This window comes from Palaemon carinicauda, chromosome 7, assembly GCF_036898095.1.
Source record: "Palaemon carinicauda isolate YSFRI2023 chromosome 7, ASM3689809v2, whole genome shotgun sequence".
NCBI classification, from domain to species: domain Eukaryota; kingdom Metazoa; phylum Arthropoda; class Malacostraca; order Decapoda; family Palaemonidae; genus Palaemon; species Palaemon carinicauda.
Window position 1 is genome coordinate 133,245,659 of NC_090731.1, and position 19,345 is coordinate 133,265,003.

Below are 19,345 nucleotides of genomic sequence, written 5' to 3' on the forward strand. Positions count from 1 at the left end.
GTAAAAGTTCTTATTAGATCAATAAAAGTCATTTTTTTTTTTTTTTTTTTTTTTTTTTTTTTTTTTTTTTTTTTTTTTTTGCTTTTCCATGGACTGCAATTCCGTTACCCTTTGCAGACAAGGTAGGTACCAATAAACAGCATAGAATTGTCTTGCACGACTCGGGTGCATGTTCACAGACAGCAAACTGTAATTTTACGCTTGTATATTTTACACACTATTCGCTTATTTATTTGTTTTGTATATATCACTGTTCAACACAACTATTCAACTGTTTGTAAACCAAATACCATGTACTTGTCTAAATTACATAAGGCGTGGGGGAATTTTTTGGGAACTTTTTGTGGAGAGATCCGCTCTTGACGTCTCTTTTAGCGAACCTAAACTTTGGACACCTCTGAGAGCCTACTGTGGGTCACTCAAGACGCCTAGACTGAGGTATCTAAGCCGATGACAGCACTGTGGATAATCTTCGTCATTTCCTTCCATCTACTAGTTTTAGCACGCTGTTTTATACCGTGTGTTCAAGTTGCCGTTTACTGTCACATGACCCATAAAGGGTTAAGTAAAACAAATGAGACTAAATTTTCCAAGACCAAAAGAATCTGAAATGGGCCTTCAATATATTGGTCCGTCTTTTCGATTTTTTTCAAAAAGAGAAGTTATCCTCAGCTGCTCAAGAAAGGCAAGGAGCACCTGGTTCAATGAAAACCAGGTAGTCATTTAAAGCAAACCTACTTAGGTAGACATTTCAATGCAAACCCACTTAGGTAGTCATTTCACTGCCAGAACACTGATAATATGAAAGTCTACTCTTCCCTTTGCATCTGTAATTTTAAAACAAGCGCAGTGGGAAAACTATGCGACGCTGCTATCGTGAGATGTATCAATGATATCATGTAGGTGAGCAATACCCTAAGGGTCATCTAATACATAGATTTTCGTTTACAAGACCTGAATTATCTGGCCGACCTAATCAAGCAGCATGAAAGTTCAATAGAAATTCTCAGGATTCAGGAGGAATCTTCAAGAACAGAGAGAAAGCGACGGCACCGGACGAAATTGCAGTAGAAGAAATTTTGTATATATCTCATCCGATATTATTATTATTAATAGCTAAGCTACAAGGGCTCCAACAGCGAAAAATAACACTGAGGAAAGGAAATAAACAAACTATATGAGAAGTAATGAACAATTAGAATAAAATATTCTAAGAACATTTACAGCATTAAACAGAGACTTTTGTCAGCTTGTTCAGCATGGAAACATTTCCTGTAAGTTTGAACTTTTGAAGTTCAATCGATTCAATGACCCGATTAGGGGATCATTCCACAACTTGGTCACAGCTTGAGCAAAACTTTTAGAATACTGTGTAGTATTGAGCTTCATAATGGAGAAGGCAAGACTATTAGAATTAACTGCAAACATAGTATTACGAACAGGATGGTACTGTCCGGTAGGATCTGAATGTAAAGGATGGTCAGAACTATGATAAATCTTATGCAACATGCATGATAAATCTAATGCAACATGCATGATAAATCTTATGCAACATGCATCAACAACTAATTGAACGACGGTGCCAGGGATTAAAATCTAGATCGAGAATAAGAAATTTAAAAGACCGTAAGTTCCTGTCTAACAAATTAAGAAGCAGTAGAGTAATACTACCACTGCAACTTCCAAACTTTTAAATACAAGAGGCGACAGTTTCTCAATCTATTTACGATGGTTGTAATGATAAGTGCTTAGATGGATGATACCCAGTGGAAGTTTCTAATGGCTGACATTATAATTTTTTATGAACAACGATGGTAAACAATGAGCCCTGAGTATGCCGGCTAAACAATTTAGGTTGTAAGAGGCTTGACCTTTTTAACTGAGATGAATGCTACTTTTACAATGCCTGCTGTTTCATAATTCTTAGTGAAACATGTGTTTAGATAAAGAGAAGTTATGGAATAAATATAACTAAACAGAAATATGTAGGAATCTCCCAAGATAAAGAAATTACCACATTTTGTCATAGTTAAACAAAACTGCAAAACAAACGAATAGCTTTACCTTTAGAGGTGATGACACAACTACCGTATAATCTGAAAATATAATAATTGAATTATTTCGCCTCCATTACGAATGATATAAATCAATATCTTAAAACAGCACCCAATCAAATAGGAGAGAAAATTTCCAATGAATAATAAAAATGACAATAGTCTGAATAACTTCATAACTAATGACCAGCACCCTGGTGATAAAGCACTTCATTTCCACACTTATGTATTCCTGTCAGCAGGGTTGGCTACTCCATCCAACGTAATCCTGGTGATCTAATATCTCTCTCTCTCTCTCTCTCTCTCTCTCTCTCTCTCTCTCTCTCTCTCTCTCTCTCTCTCTCTCTCTCTCTCTCATACAAACTGGAATTGAAAAAATACAATGTGGTAATTTCTTAACATACAAAGTCGCAAATACGTGGAACAGACTTCCAGTGGAAGTAGCCAACCGTATCACGGTAAACGAGTTCAAGAATAAGTTTGACAAGATCATAAAAACTCTGAGTCTGAACGTTCAAACCAAAACGCTTTATCTAAGAACAAATGGAGTCTCCCCGGATGGACTAAAAAGTATTTAAGACATCCAAAATCCTTGTACTCTCTCTCTCTCTCTCTCTCTCTCTCTCTCTCTCTCTCTCTCTCTCTCTCTCTCTCTCTCTCTCCTCTCTCTCTCTCTCTCTCTCTCTCTCTCTCTCTCTCTCTCTCTCTCTCTCTTTTCACTCTTCTCATTCTAAAACTTATTTTATCCCTTAATTGTATCCTATTCATATGTGGTATCACTTGAAATGCAGTATTACGTGATGCTACTTGGATTTTTAATACCCAATAATGATAACAATGGTATTTTTTCTACACTTCATACTATGGCTGAAGTTGTAATGAAAATGATGAGAATAAACAATATTTTAGAAAGTTAAAGCAATTCTGGCAACCCAGCATTTATATTGTAAAAAAAAAAAAAAAAAAAAAAAAGATATCAGGCCTTCCTGATAGTCCACCTAAATTCTGCCTGCTCTCTTTGGTAATAACACTAAATTTTTTGCTATAATCCCACTATTGAATACTACCAAATCTTCTCATAGGAGCGCTTGCAGTGATTTTTGCGGGCTCACAGAGTAATTTCCATGTTTCTTATTAATCTCTCCTCACGTAAGAATGATCATGCAGTGACCATATACTGTAGGTAGTCTATATGTTTAACAAAAACGCCTGAATGGTAGAAGAGAGATACAGGTAATTGATTCAATGCACATTGTCCTCGAGACATAACAGTACATATGAGATCAACGACCAAGACCAGTCTCCAATAAGCAGGGGCTGCTTATGACACGCCAAGTAAACTTTAATACCGCCCCCCCCCCCCCCAAGAAAAAATAATCCCCATCCCTGAAATGGTTGAAATTTTAGCCCGTAGATTAGTCGTCCCACCATACTCTTATTGGGTTATCAGGTCTTCGTAATTATCAAAGTTTTTCATATTCAAGGTCATTAAACGTATTTAGAATGGCATATTATTAACCCAGCAAAAAACAAATAGAATGTCTAACAGCTGAAAATCTTGGATACTCAATTTTCCAACTCTCGAAGCTCCTTTTCACCTGACTGAGAATACTGACGAAGATCCGTGCCTGATGTCAAAACTTCTCTAATGACAACTTCTAGTTGAGCCTTGAAACTTGATTTTATATCTTCGCTTTTTCCCGTTTCACCCATTTTGAGCAATGCATCATTTATTTCTATCAAAACGAGATAATCATGTTTTACGATACATCGGATTCCAGGGACGGATGTACAGTACTCACTCTTTTCTATATACTGTACATACAGTACTCTGAAGAATAAACTTCCCTTACTCTCCCTACTGAGTGTAGGGGGCTGCTGTCAATACTTGGAAAGGAATAATAACAGATTAAGACATTTTTGGAGGGCACAGAGGGGTATTCAAAATTAAGTTTTTAATAACAATACAGTGTATACAATATTTATTTCGTAGCCACAAACCATTAAAGTTTTCTTAGACATAAACCACTATTTTATTTCAAGGAGTCTAAGCGGGACTCAAACCCCGGTCTGGCAAACACCAGGCAGAGACGTTACCAATCAGATTCTATTGTGCTGACGATTTCAAACCTCAAAATTCACATACCTATGAAGGTAATCATTAAGATTATTCTTATAAAAATATAAATCCACACCAGATGCGGATTATAATGATGGCAATTAGGCTTGTGATGATAATGAATTTGTTAATAGTGATCATGATAACAAGGTAACACTGGAAATGACAGAAGCAATTGTTTTGCATTCTTTCATTCTACCTTGTTTCGAGTATTGTTCTCCTGTCTGGTCTTTAGCTATTGACTCTCGTCTTAATTTGTTGGACAAAAACTTTTGGTCTATTAAGTTTCTTATTCCTGAGCTTAATATTAATTTCTGGCACGACGTTCAGTTAGCTGTTTGTGCATGTTGCATAAGATTTTTCTTTATTTTGGCCATCTTTTGCATTAAAATCTCTCTAGACTGTACTATCTTGCACCTTGCACCAAGGCTCAACAAATACAATATTCTAGAAGTTATTTTTACATCTTTGACCAGATTGTGGAATGATTTCCCTAATTAGGTAGTTAAATTGGTGGAACTTCAGAAGTTCAAACTTGCAGCGAGTGTTTTGATGTTGGACAGGTTGACACTAGTCTCTCTTCGTGGTTTATAAATGACAAATCTATTTTAACGTTGTTACTGGTGTTAAGATATTCAGTATCTTTTATTCATTACTCTCTCATACATATTTCATTTATTTCCTTCCCCTACTGGGCTATCTTCTCTATTGGAGCCTTGAGCTTGTAGCATCCTTTTTTTTCAACTAAGGCTATGCCTTAAATAATAATAATAATAATAATAATAATAATAATAATAATAATAATAATAATAATAATAATAATAATAATAATAATAATAATAATAATAATAATAATAATAATAATAATATTATTATTATTATTATTATTATTATTATTATTATTATTATTATTATTATTATTATTATTATTATTATTATTATTATTATTATTATTATTATTATTATTATTATTATTATTACTATTTAAAATTCCTGTATTTTTTGTAGTTTGCAGTAGAATTTGTACTTCTTTCGTATGATATTCATGATAAAAGAACGCTGGACAAATGCAAGTCTTTTGACCCAAATTCACTAACGATGCTACGAAAAACTGCAATTAATCCATATTGAAGTTTTCTAGATCGAAGCGCCATAGTAATGTACTGTATGTTGTCTTTCAGAACTTTTCTTTCTCATATTATGGTTCAATTGCCATGCTTATTCGAAAGTTTTATCTCAAAAACTCAAATCCTCAAGAGCAAAGAGAGTGGTGTGATAAATTATATAATAAACACGGAAACGTAATAATAACGAAGAGCTCGCGTTAAATGGTTACAGTGTGCATGGATCACTGGCATGTAACATCATTTATATCGACGAATTAATGTGTAAGAAGATAGGCATGGAGCTAAAGCTTGGCATCAGTTGTGTAAAGACCACGCTAAAAAATGAAAAAAAAATAAAAAAAAAAATTGATGGATGGATACCAGGTCATTATGTAACCCCAGCGTTCCGGATACTTTGGCCTGGAAGTTTATTACATATGTCAAGGCTTGGCCTTTGGAAGGCAAGCTACGATATATTTGTGAACGAGATCATCAATGGAAGCTTATTCTAAAATTTTTGGAATAGAATGAGATGGTAATAATAAGCGTCTCCCACTATAGTATTTTTTTTTTTTTTTCAAGTTGTACGGCTACTTGTATGTTTCATTCACCCAGGAGGAAACAGAATTTTGATTTTAATGCTGCTCACGCTCTGCTCGTGCTCTGTTTTAACATTTCTAAAAGGAAGGTTTCTTCAGTTTTTGAGCAATCGTTGTCCAGCTTAGATAATTATTCTGTGAAGATTTTATGATTGTGTTGGAACGACTGTTTCTTTATTGCTCGTTATTATTTTTAGTTTCAATCACCTGTTTCAGCTGTTTCAGGAGGCATAACCAATATTTATCCTTTGAAATGCGTATATCGGTTGTTTGTGACACAATTGGCAATATTAAACTTACTTTTCGTTCGCCTTTTGTATTTTCGACACAATCTTGTAGACTCTCTTTTGCAGCCCACGGTGTGAGTTAAAATTTACATATTGTCTTTATTTAGCTGATAAAATTTTAAGTCTAAACGCTACCTTGTCAAAAAATTATTTTCTCTTTCGTACGCAAGACTGTTCGTATTATATCTTGTGAAAAAAAGTCCATAGCGTTTCTAATCATATCTTAGTATATTTTCAAATTTACTTTTTATTAGACAACGCATGTATATGATACATTTTAGCATTTATCTCCATCTAAAAGATGCAAGTAAATTTGTATTAAATGTACTATTTTGTTTTTTACCAGTTCATATCAAGGTGAATATAGATTTATACTTGGTGGCTGTTTGCTGACACGAGCTATATTCGCTACAATGATTATTCTATGATAAATGAAATTAACAAAGAAATAAATAAACATGAAAAATATGAAAAATGGAAGAGGGTTGCCATTATCATGAGAGAGAGAGAGAGAGAGAGAGAGAGAGAGAGAGAGAGAGAGAGAGAGAGAGAGAGAGAGAGAGAGAGAGAGAGAGAGTGTGTCATCATCTATTAGCGTGACTTTTTACCATTCGTATGAGGTAACACGGTTTCCGAAAGTAAAATAAGTGTTCTAGAATAATAATAATAAAAAAAAAAACATGGACGGTAATATTTTAGCCAAAACCCTTACTCCTAAGCAAAGCTGATTTTGATAATTCGTATATAAATATAGATGTGCATCTCACATGAATTAGAAAATAGGTACAATGAAATGTAGAACCTGGCGATTATTAGAAGGATGAAGAATGACTTTTGTTTGAGAGATTAATTTTATATTATTACCTAATAAGTAGTAAAATTACTGAGCTTCGTTATTTGTTATAAGAAAATGCTTGTCGAGTCTTTTATATGATTGTTGAAAATATAATATATCTTGATCTATTTTGTACAGATAATAGTTACTATAGTGATCAGAAAAATTCGCAATTACAACTAATACTTTTATTTGCAAATAACTCTTATTTGAAATCTCCAAAGATCCTAATTTTCCATAAGCCACGGAGTTCCATGTAGGCTATCACTAAACTCTAACAAAATCTATATGGATGGTAGAATCTTTAAACCTTCTATATAATTACAATAAAACTTCAGTAAATTCTTTAATATGAATGACATTTATTGCGATGCTATAAAATGTCCAAAACGTGTCTAATGTTAAATTGTTCTTATATTATCATAGTCAGCCATTCAAATTACTTACTCGTTTTCTCTGTTTTGTTTGAGGTTATGTGTCATTTTGGAATATAGAAATGTTTTAATAACACCGTTTATTCTCAACTACTATCCTTTAACATATCATTTATCTTATAGCTTGTCTATCGGTTTACTTAAATCTTCTTAGTGTTCAAACTGTTTTGAACATACGTATAAAATATATATTTTTTGGCGCTTACTCATTCTTTGGAAAGAAATATTGTTTCTCCCTGGTCTTTGTTCACTAGTGGGTGAGAGTTCGAAGGTCTAATTTTGAATATTACTTTATTTCATTTCTTCACATTTTCACGCTTAGTATAATTATTCTTTCTTTATCTAAATATCACCCGCAAAAAAATAAATAAATAAACTACTTCAACTATCACGTAACAGCTCAAGAGTTTGAATTTTCTTTGCGTACGTCCTTGTTTTACATTACAAATTGCTCTTTCCATATCTTGATTAGTCATATTACAATTTAGATCAATAGCAACTGAGAAGTGCATATTACTTGTAAGATACTCTTTTATTTTATGTCAATCCATGTTGGTCCTTCGTTATTCAATTTCTTTAACTTCCAACTCTAGCCTTTGATAGTGACGTGTGCACCGACTAATTTTGTGGAGATTCCTGCGTTATTGTGAAATTCCTCTTTAGTATGTAAATTTGATTTAAGTTTGTTCATGAGCATAGAAAGTGAAAAGTTAATGTTAGTGGGGTCCTATCAAATTAATTTGCAGAGAACAGCGGAATAGCCTACTCCAAGGGAATAAATTGTCACCTACTATATAGTATGTTGTTTATCCTCCTCAGATTTTGTAATACATACAACAGTTGGAGATGGTGTAGAAGGATTGGACTGGATTAGCAATAGGAAATTAGCTGACCTAGACTATGCTAATGATGCTGTCCTTATTAGCAGAACACCAAAGGATTTGCAATGCTTCCTTTCCAGAATGCATGAAATATCACACGCGGTTGGGCTCAAGATAAACAGAAGAAAGAAAGACAGAGACGGTGAGACCAGAATAGGCAATGGAAAATGAAATATCATTAGAAGGAGAAGGGATTAATAAGGCAGAATCATTTAAGTATTTAGGAACTATGATCTCCAATGCAGGGACATTAGAACTGGTGGAAAGTGAAAGATTGAAAAAGCAAATCAGACAATGGCGATGTAAGTCACTTGAGTCGTGGTATGACAATGAAGCAATCTCCAACAGATTTAGTAAATTTGAGACCAAAGCCCTCGGAAGAACACTGGGAGTCAGATAGCAGCACAGGATTAGAAATGAATCTATGAGAGAGATTACTCAAGTGTCATATGTGGATGAGATCATGGTGAGGGATAGATGGAGATGATTTGGTACTAATGCTTCTTCGCACTCCCCAAGAGAGATTGGTTCACCAAAACTTTCAACTGGACACAACAAGGCACTAGAAGAGTTGGAAGACCCAAGCCTACATGGCTGAGGACTATGAAGCGTGAAGTCAGAGAGTGGAGAAGTGTTAAATATTTCAAGATAGAGACTACTGGAGAAATCTAACCAAGGCCCTTTGCATCAATAGGCGTAAGAGATGATGATGATGACTAGTTGTAGCCACGAACCTCCTTTAAAGAAGGAATAAAAAATAAACACTAGGTACATTGCTGTCCCACATTCAGTTATCATGAGTTAAAAATTGGATTTAGAATAGGCCTATACAGTATATGGTTAATAACAATTGCCTTTGATATCTATAGTTTTAGAATTACCATTTCTTTTTCTGAAATTCTTCACATCAAAGAGGTTCAAGCAATTTTGGGTCTCATGTCTGTTGTCAGATTAAGTTGTACATTGCACAGAAAAAAGTATCGACATTCTCGATTTCTGTGCTTCCAATGAAGTTCATGACCAATCCCACCACCAGCGTCAGCTCTGCAAATGGCTCCACTTGAATCTATATAGTATTTAAAATTCAGGCCTCAAGTTTCAAGTTTCAACCCAATATTGCCTGCGCGGTACACCTGTTGAATCAGTCCCTGTTTGGATTCACCCTTATTTGTATCCTATCCAGCAAATTATTTGTGAAACATTGGTCGGAGGAAGAAATAAAACTTTAGCGTACAGTATATGGACAGTAGTATCTCTTTGTTTATCAATTTCCTTCTGATATCTATAGTTTTAGAATAACTATATTTTTTCCCGACCATCAAGACTCCAAGATGGTCAAGCAGTTTTGGGTTTCATATCTGTTGTTGTCAGTTTAATGTTTCCTCAGGCCAATTGTTTAAATTAACGATCAGCAATTGAATGAAAAGGAAATGAAAAATAAAGTGTCACTTAGGATGTATCCCTAGTCATTTGAACGGAAGACGTGACGTGTAATTTTATAAGAATTGTCATTAAATGACATCATCCCTATTATGACTAACGAGTAACTATGGAGCAAGTTGTGCGAGACTGAGAAACAGCACAACATGATCATCAACAGTGTGTTCCAAAACGTTGTGCAATAGTTAGCCAGGCCCGTGTTGTTGTTATTTGTTTACGTTGTGGAAGCTCTGTGACTGTTGTCTGTGTCTGTATCGTTTCCTGCTGCCGCCCTGTCTAGTCTGGGTAAGGTCTTTCATGATGATAATAACAGTTTTGAACACTTGCTGACATTGTCAAAGCACTCGAGAACCGTATAGCAGAGTTAGTTTCTCAGTTATAATGTGTCCTGGTCCATAGTTCCGTTTGGCCATATCCTTGGTCCTTCAAGCTAGGCACCAGTAACCTGAATATACCGTTTATTCCATGTAAAGTGAAGACGGTTAAAATTTTTGGTAATGTAGTTTTCGGCAGATATATGATGCATAATTTCTAGGCAATACACGAATCGTATATTTTTCCTTCTGTTTATCTTGTATTTTATCCTTTTCTGACCATGAATATTGGCTAAATTATAAAACTGTGCAATAAACGGTTTGGAGGTGTATGTATAATAGCAGCCACCTGCATGTATGATTATGGCTGACAAAATACGACAGTCGAAGGGGGACTTTAGTCCGTTAGGTAGGTAGGTAAGGACATGTCTTGTAGGTTAGGTTAGGTGGGGGAAGATTACATTAGTTGATGTCCATTTTTGGTATTTTTGTAGTGAATTACAGGGTAATGTAACCTAGGAAAAAAACTACTGTTTCTTATAGAAAAAATTACGTTCTCTTAAAAAATGACACTCGTTTCCGTCGTAAATTAATAGTTTCAGAAATATATATACATCTATATCCTACGATAATGGGGGACCCCCAGTGGGAACTCGGGGTTTTGGGTGGGGAAAACATACTGGGAGCGATATATAATTGATTTCCTATAGCAAATAACGTGAATTAACTGAATTTGATGTTCATTTCAATCGGAAACAAACAGATCAACCAATTTGGATAACTTTGAGTTGCACGGTGTCACTTCTCTTACGAACGAACGATAACATTAGCAACGTTACCAATAATACACAGTGTTACCAACGTTGACGTATGGTACACAGAGTTACCAACGGCACGCTGACATTACTAAAGATAGTAATGATAGATATTTCCATATGTATTTTAAATAATTTCTCCATATAAGTTTTACTCAATATATAAAAAGTACAAAAAGGGCACAGAACCTAACAAACCCACCTAACCTAGCCTAGTAGTATGACAGGTCTCAAAATAACATTTGATCTACATCGGACGTTGGCAGCACTGGTTACTGTATTTTTTCATGACACAATCTTTGTAACGGCGCCTCCAAAGTTTATCCAGACATACTGTTTTGTATTTTCCTCCGGTTATTATAATTTCAAGAAGGTAATGTATAGAGAAGAAAAGGCTTGTTTTACGTTTATATATCGATTCCCCAGGTTGTTTTCTCCACCCAAAACCCCGAGTTCCCACTGGGGGTCCCCCATTATTGGAGGATATAGATGTATATATATTTCTGAAACTATTAATTTGCGACGGGAACGAGTGTCATTTTCGAAGAGAGCGTAATTTTTTCTATAAGAAAAAGTAGTTGTTTTCCTAGGTTACATTGCCCTGTAATACACTACAATGAAACCCCATTTTTTAAGCAAACATGAGGAACTGGCCGCTGATATACAAAATCTCTACGGTTTGTAGAAAATATGACTCAATATGTATTTTGTGGGGTTTTGTAAAATGTTGATGTTGATTTCTGGAGGAAATCCATTGATTTTAAGTTATGATGGACCTACTACTATAAATGGAAAGTTATGGCTTTGCGATAGATATCGTCATGAATTATGTTCGAAACATCTCAGCAATAACAAGTTTTTCAAAATAATTCAGTCAGGATATTTCAATAAATCATTACTAGTACATTCGCTTAAACCCATAACCATGAATTGTTTGGATAGTAATAACCGAGGTAATAAAATTCTAAGTTTATATTTGATAATTAATGGCGAAATACGAGCCCATGGGGCTAATGTGCGTAGCAAGACATAGTCCGCTTGTCAGGACATAGGACCAGTGGTATACTGTTTAATCCTGAGCGGAGTGAGCGTACGGCAGAGCAAAAACCATTAAATCATAACTAAAATTAGTTATGGGGCCTCTTGTAGTACGATGAACACTGCACAATCAATTCCATAAAAAATGGGATGGAAAGTTACAAGTTTTCTGTGAGTCTGGAAGTCTTGGAAATAAAAACCCATGTTTTGACGATGTTTCATTATTATTACTTGGTAGTCGACCCACCACAAGTCAAAAACTATGGTCGGCGTAAATGACAAACAATAAGAAACCATGGCTTTACGCCAGAAATCATTATCGTACTCGTTCAAGACATCTACAGTTACCCATATACGGATTTTTAAAGCCGTAAAAGATTTTGTTTTAAAATAAAAAGTAAACCTTGAAACATATCTTGTACAGTACCTGTCTTCTTCTATATTTGAATTAACTTCTTTAAACTCCATTTTTTCAATATTAAACTTACCCGATAATCATGTAGCTGTCAACTCCGTTGCCCGACAGAATTCTATGGAGGGATACGCCAGCTATCACAATACTAGAAGGGGGTGTACTTACCAGCGCCACCTGTGGCCAGGTACTATAGTACTTCTTGTTGACACCTCCTCAATTTTTCCTCTGTCGTGCTTCCGGCAAGACGTTCTGGGATACGCTTATGATCTTCGAGTATTTTCACGGCTTTTGGTGAAGTATTCTCTCAGATTTCGGCTGTCGCTTTACTGGAAAACTTCTATATTAGCTTAGATAGCTATTATTTAGTCCTGATTTAACGGTTAACGATCTTTTGCTTGGTTTTGAAATCCCACTTGGCTATCTCTTTTGATTCAAGATGTCTGACATTTCACAAGCCCCCACCCATAGACGATGTAGGTCTTGTAATAGGCGTATTCCGAAGGCCTCGGTAGATCCTCACACCGCTTGTTCTGACTGTAGGGAAAGGCCCTGTCAGTTAGAAGATCGATGTGAGGAATGCGCCGGACTTTCGGAACTTGATTTTGTCCGTCTTCTTAAGTACTCAACCAAGTTAGAGAGAGAGAGAGTTAGGAGGAGTTCTTCTCACTCTTCACTTTTTTCCTCACCTCATGATCCCCTACCTTTTCCTACCCCTGTAGTGGCTACCCCCGAACCTACTATTTGCCCTCAGCCTGATATGTCTGTTGTTTTGCGTGCCATTCAGGCCTTAGGCGATAAAGTAGAGTCAGTGGTAAGTGATCATAAGTCTCTTATGGCCGAAGTCAAGGAACTTAAGGTCAAGAGTGCAGTGGGTGGAATTAGTGCCAGTGCTGTGACGAGTGCTAGTGTCAGTGCAGTGCCAAGTGCTAGTGTCAGTGTCAGTGTGGTGCGTGAGGATACTTCTGTGCGTGCCAGTCGTCCTCCCAGTCCGGGACCTCTTGCAAGCTCCCAAGCCCAGGGGAGAAGCAATGTCGAAGGGCAAAAGGGTTCGGCAGGCCTTGATCGGCGCACAGAAGTATCCTCGGTGGTTGCGGGCGTGTCTTCCAGAGACCGTCACTCCCACCTGCAGACGATTGAGCCCGTCTTTTACTCGTCTGCTGAGCATTTATCAGGGAAGAAACGCTGGACTCAGGTCTCGAGACCACTCAAACGCAGAGTCCAGACCTCAAGAACTCAACCGGGCTGCAGTCATTGGCTCAGCTCTGACTCGCCGCAGTCATCAGTTGAATGCACTCCGCCCAAGAGGAGTAAGGTTCTGCCACAACAGATCTCTGCTGTTAAGGCTTTACCTCAGCAGACCTTAGTGTCTTCCGACCCCAAGTTGACTCTACTGCAGTCCATGCAGTCACAACTTGCGGTCTTGATGCCTGAGTGTCAGGCTGAGCAGGTTACGCCTCCTCCTGCGATCGCTCCGCCTGACCGCAGTTCTGCCTGCCAGGCGTACGATGTTGAGGCTCCTCAGAATACCTTAGCACGTTCTGAGTTTACTGTTTCCAGTGGTGTGCAGCTCCCTCCGCCTTCCTTAAGGCAACCTCAGCAATGGGAACAGGAAGATCATTCCTTGCTTCCTCCGCTTCCACTTGCAGTTCCACCAGTGAGGCAACACTCTCTTGAGGTACAACAACCTCTCCCATCCATGAGTCAGTCTCCTCAGCTCTCGCTGCAGCGAGCTCAACCCTCCTCAAGGCAACCACAACACCTTAGCCTTGCGCCTCAGGAGCCTCAACTCGCGAGACAATTATTGTGTTCTGCGCAGCCACTACCTCATCGCTCTCAGCCCACACCTCAGGAACCTCAACTCGTTCCTCAGGAACTTGCTACTGCGCATCCGCCTTCCGCTCAGCAAGCGCAACCCTTGAGTTCAGTCACTCATGCTAGGAGTCAGCCTCCTCCACCCATGCGCCTACCTTCTGCTACTTCTTTGGATCAGCCCTTGCAGTCTGAGCCTCAGGTGTTCCCTCAACAGAGTCTTGAAGAGGAAACCACTAATATTGTTGTTCCAGCTCGTACTGACTCTGCCGTTCAGCATACCTTTCCGATCTCTTCGCTACACTCTGGTGATGAGGCGTCTGATGATGAGGCAGCACACCTGGATCCCTCATCAGACGTGGATGAATCCAAGTCTTCTCCACCTTCTTTTGACTTTCGTAAGGTCTTGGCTCTGTTTAGGGAGGTTTACCCAGACCACTTTGTCTCTGCTATTCCCCGCTCTCCGCCATCTGAGTTTTCGCTGGGCATGCAGCCAGCTAAGTCTACCTATACTAAGCTAGTCCTAGCTAGGTCCTCTAAGAGAGCGTTAAGGATCTTAGGGGAGTGGTTGCAGACTAAGCAACACCTTGGAAAGACTTCGTTCATGTTTCCTCCGACTAAGCTCACCTCTAAAGCGGGCGTTTGGTATGCCACAGGAGAGGAACCAGGCTTGGGAGTACCTGCCTCTGCCCAGGCTGACTTCTCAAGTCTGGTAGGCTCGCCTCGTAGAACAGCAATGAGGCGCTCTAAGGTTTGCTGGACCTTCTCAGACCTTGATCACTTCCTGAAGGGTGTTTTTAGAGCATTTGAGATGTTCAACTTCCTAGACTGGTGCCTGGGGGCCCTCAGCAAGAAGACCTCCCCTGCGGACAAGGATTCTGCCATGCTATTAATGTCCTGCATGGATAAGGCCATTAGAGATGGATCTGGCGAGCTTGCGTCGATGTTTGTGTCAGGGGTTCTTAAGAAAAGGGAACAGCTATGTACCTTCCTTTCCTCCAGCATTACACCTTATCAAAGGTCTCAACTCCTTTTCGCTCCGCTCTCGAAGTTCCTCTTCCCCGTAGAGCTGGTTAAGGACTTGTCTGCTGCCCTGATACAAAAGGACACACATGATCTTGTAGCCTCATCGGCTCGTAAGACTAAGGTTGCTACCTCAGTCCCCAGGACTTATCGCACACCAGTGGCTGATACTCCTGCTACGAGGTTCATACCGCCCTTTCGTGGTAGAGCCCCCAGCCGAGGAAGCTCCCGTCCAGACTCTTCCAGGAGCAAGTCTAGGAAAGGTTCCAAGGCTTCTAAAGGAAAAAACTGACTCTCCGCATCTCCAGACAGCAGTAGGAGCCAGACTCAAGAGCTTCTGGCAAGCCTGGGAAAAGAGAGGTGCAGACGCCCAGTCTGTCAGTTGGCTGAGGGAGGGTTACAGGATTCCATTCTGCCTCAAACCCCTCTGACCACATCTCCCATCAACCTCTCTCCCAACTACAAAGAAGAGGACAAGAGGCTAGCGTTGCGCCAGGAGGTGTCGCTACTTGTGCAGAAGAAGGCAGTGGTTATAGTCCGGGACCATCAATCCCCGGGCTTCTACAACCGTCTCTTTCTGGTGGCCAAGAAGACAGGAGGTTGGAGACCGGTGCTGGACGTCAGCGCGCTCAATGCGTATGTCACCAAGCAGACGTTCACGATGGAGACGACGAAGTCGGTCCTAGCAGCGGTCAGGCAGGAGGACTGGATGGTCTCGTTGGACTTGAAAGATGCCTACTTTCACGTTCCTATTCATCCAGACTCCCAACCTTTCCTGAGATTCGTTTTTGGAAAGGTTGTCTACCAATTCCAAGCCCTGTGTTTTGGCCTAAGCACAGCTCCTATGGTGTTCACGCATCTGATGAGGAATATAGCAAAATTCCTCCACTTATCGGACATCAGAGCCTCCCTCTACTTAGACGACTGGCTGTTGAGAGCCTCCACGAGTCGTCGCTGTCTGGAGAGTCTCAACTGGACTTTGGACTTAATCAGAGAACTGGGTCTGTTAGTCAACATAGAAAAGTCTCAGCTCATTCCCTCCCAATCCATTGTGTACCTGGGAATGGAGATTCGGAGTCAGGATTTTCGGGCTTTTCCATCGGCCCCAAGGATAAGCCAAGCCCTAGATTGCATCATGAGCATGCTGAAGAGGAGCAGTTGCTCAGTGAGACAGTGGATGAGTCTCACAGGGACCCTTTCATCACTGGCCCTGTTCGTCGAGCTAGGGAGACTCCACCTCCGCCCTCTTCAATTCCATCTTGCAGCTCATTGGGACAAGGGTTTGACTCTCGAAGCAGTCTCTATCCCAGTCACCAAAGAGATGAAGACCACTCTCTTGTGGTGGAAGACCAATCTCCTTCTCAGGGAGGGCCTATCGTTGGCTATTCAGACCCCCACTCTTCATCTCTTCTCAGATGCATCGGACTCGGGCTGGGGTGCGACCTTGAACGGACGGGAATGCTCGGGAACGTGGAACGAGGAACAGGGAACGCTCCACATCAACTGCAAGGAGCTACTAGCAGTTCATTTAGCCCTGCTGAACTTCAAGTCCCTCCTGCTGGGCAAGGTGGTGGAGGTGAACTCAGACAACACCACAGCCTTGGCTTACATCTCCAAGCAAGGAGGGACCCATTCGAGGAGCCTATACGAGATCGCAAGGGACCTCCTCATTTGGTCAAGAAGTCAAAACCTCACTTTGGTCACGAGGTTCATTCAGGGCAACATGAACGTCTCAGCAGATCGCCTAAGCAGAAGGAATCAGGTCATTCCCACGGAATGGACCCTCCACAAGAGTGTGTGCAACAGACTTTGGACCTTGTGGGGTCAACCTACCATAGATCTGTTTGCCACCTCCATGACCAAGAGACTTCCGCTGTACTGTTCCCCAGTTCCAGACCCTGCAGCAGTTCATGTGGATGCTTTTCTGCTGAACTGGTCCCATCTCGACCTTTACGCATTCCCACCGTTCAAGATAATAAACAAAGTCCTGCAGAAATTCATCTCGCACGAAGGGACACGGCTGACGCTGGTTGCTCCCCTTTGGCCTGCAAGAGAATGGTTCACAGAGGTACTTCAATGGCTAGTCGACATCCCCAGGACTCTACCTCTAAGAGTGGACCTTCTACGTCAACCTCACGTAGACAGGTTGCACCCAAACCTCCACGCTCTTCGGCTGACTGCCTTCAGACTGTCGAAAGATTCGCTAGAGCTAGAGGCTTTTCGAAGGAGGCAGCCAGTGCGATTGCCAGAGCAAGAAGGGTTTCCACTCGTAGAGTCTACCAATCTAAGTGGGAAGTCTTCCGGAGCTGGTGTAGAGCCAATTCAGTATCCTCTACCAATACCTCTGTGACCCAAATAGCTGACTTCCTATTACATCTTAGGAATGAGAGATCCCTTTCAGCCCCTACGATTAAAGGGTACAGGAGTATGTTGGCTTCAGTTCTCCGCCACAGAGGTTTGGACCTTTCTTCCAACAAGGACCTTCAAGACATCCTTAAGTCTTTTGAGACTTCTAAAGAGCGTCGTCTATCCACTCCAGGCTGGAACCTAGACGTAGTCTTAAGGTTCCTTATGTCACCTAGGTTCGAACCTCTCCAGTCAGCTTCCTTCAAGGACCTTACCCTCAAGACTCTTTTTCTCGTCTGCCTTGCAACAGCTAAGAGAGTCAGTGAGGTTCATGCCTTCAGCAAGAACATTGGTTTCACGACCGAATCTGCAACATGTTCTTTTCAGCTCGGATTCCTAGCAAAGAACGAACTTCCTTCACGTCCTTGGCCTAGATCGTTTGAAATACCTAGCCTCTCCAACATGGTAGGTAACGAACTAGAGAGAGTTCTTTGCCCTGTCAGAGCTCTCAAGTATTATCTTAATAGGTCTAAACCTATTAGAGGACAGTCAGAAGCCTTATGGTGTGCCATCAAGAAACCTTCGAGGCCCATGTCCAAGAACGGGGTTTCGTATTATATAAGGCTTCTGATTAGAGAAGCCCATTCTCACTTAAAGGAGGAAGACCTTGCATTGCTGAAGGTAAGGACCCACGAAGTAAGAGCCGTAGCTACTTCGATGGCCTTTAATAAAAACCGTTCTCTGCAGAGCATAATGGATGCAACCTATTGGAGGAGCAAGTCAGTGTTTGCATCATTTTATCTTAAAGATGTCCAGTCTCTTTACGAGAACTGCTACACCCTGGGACCATTCGTAGCAGCGAGTGCAGTAGTAGGTGAGGGCTCAGCCACTACATTCCCTTAATCCCATAACCTTTTTTAACCTTTCTCTTGAATGCTTTTATTGTTGTTTTTATGGTTGTTACGGTAGGCTAAGAAGCCTTCCGCATCCTTTTGATTTGGCGGGTGGTCAATTCATTCTTGAGAAGCGCCTGGGTTAGAGGTTGTGTAGAGGTCCTTTAGTAGGGGTTGCAGCCCTATATACTTTAGCACCTTTGAGTTGATTCAGCCTCCAAGAGGAACGCTGCGCTCAGTAAGGAAGACGAACTTAAAAAAGAGGCAGAGTAACGGTTCAATTCGACTTCCTTACCAGGTACTTATTATTTCATTGTTATTTGAGATAACTGTTATATGAAATATGGGATACTTAGCTATCCTTTAATCTTGTACACTGGTTTTCACCCACCCCCCTGGGTGTGAATCAGCTACATGATTATCGGGTAAGTTTAATATTGAAAAATGTTATTTTTATTAGTAAAATAAATTTTTGAATATACTTACCCGATAATCATGATTTAATTGACCCTCCCTTCCTCCCCATAGAGAACCAGTGGACCGAGGAAAAATTGAGGAGGTGTCAACAAGAAGTACTATAGTACCTGGCCACAGGTGGCGCTGGTAAGTACACCCCCTTCTAGTATTGTGATAGCTGGCGTATCCCTCCATAGAATTCTGTCGGGCAACGGAGTTGACAGCTACATGATTATCGGGTAAGTATATTCAAAAATTTATTTTACTAATAAAAATAACATGTTTCCACCAGTCATTGTAATAAAAATACAATTACCAAAATCAAAACCCAGCACTGTAATATTAATGAAACATGGTCAAAACACTGGAGCTTTTGTTTGTCAGAACTACTGAACACATAGAAAACATGGTTTACCATCCCATTTTCTATGAAGTTTTTGGTAGCAGTGTTCTTAGTATTACAAACACCTTAATTGAGCTA

At 39.8% G+C, this 19,345-nt stretch overlaps 1 protein-coding gene across 3 annotated transcripts in view; it reads left to right on the plus strand.

Annotated features, from left to right (window-relative positions):
* Positions 1 to 6,221: 6,221 nt before the first annotated feature.
* The window catches only part of LOC137644017 (cellular tumor antigen p53-like), a 113,542-nt gene continuing 100,418 nt past the window's right edge, over positions 6,222 to 19,345 (plus strand). For 2 of the 3 annotated variants that reach the window (XM_068376895.1, XM_068376896.1), the window contains exon 1: positions 9,883 to 10,040. The gene's annotated coding sequence lies outside the window, so the exon portion shown is untranslated. Of the gene's footprint in view, positions 6,240 to 9,882; positions 10,041 to 19,345 lie in introns of those variants that run through there. The other variant, XM_068376897.1, reaches the window with a different exon arrangement.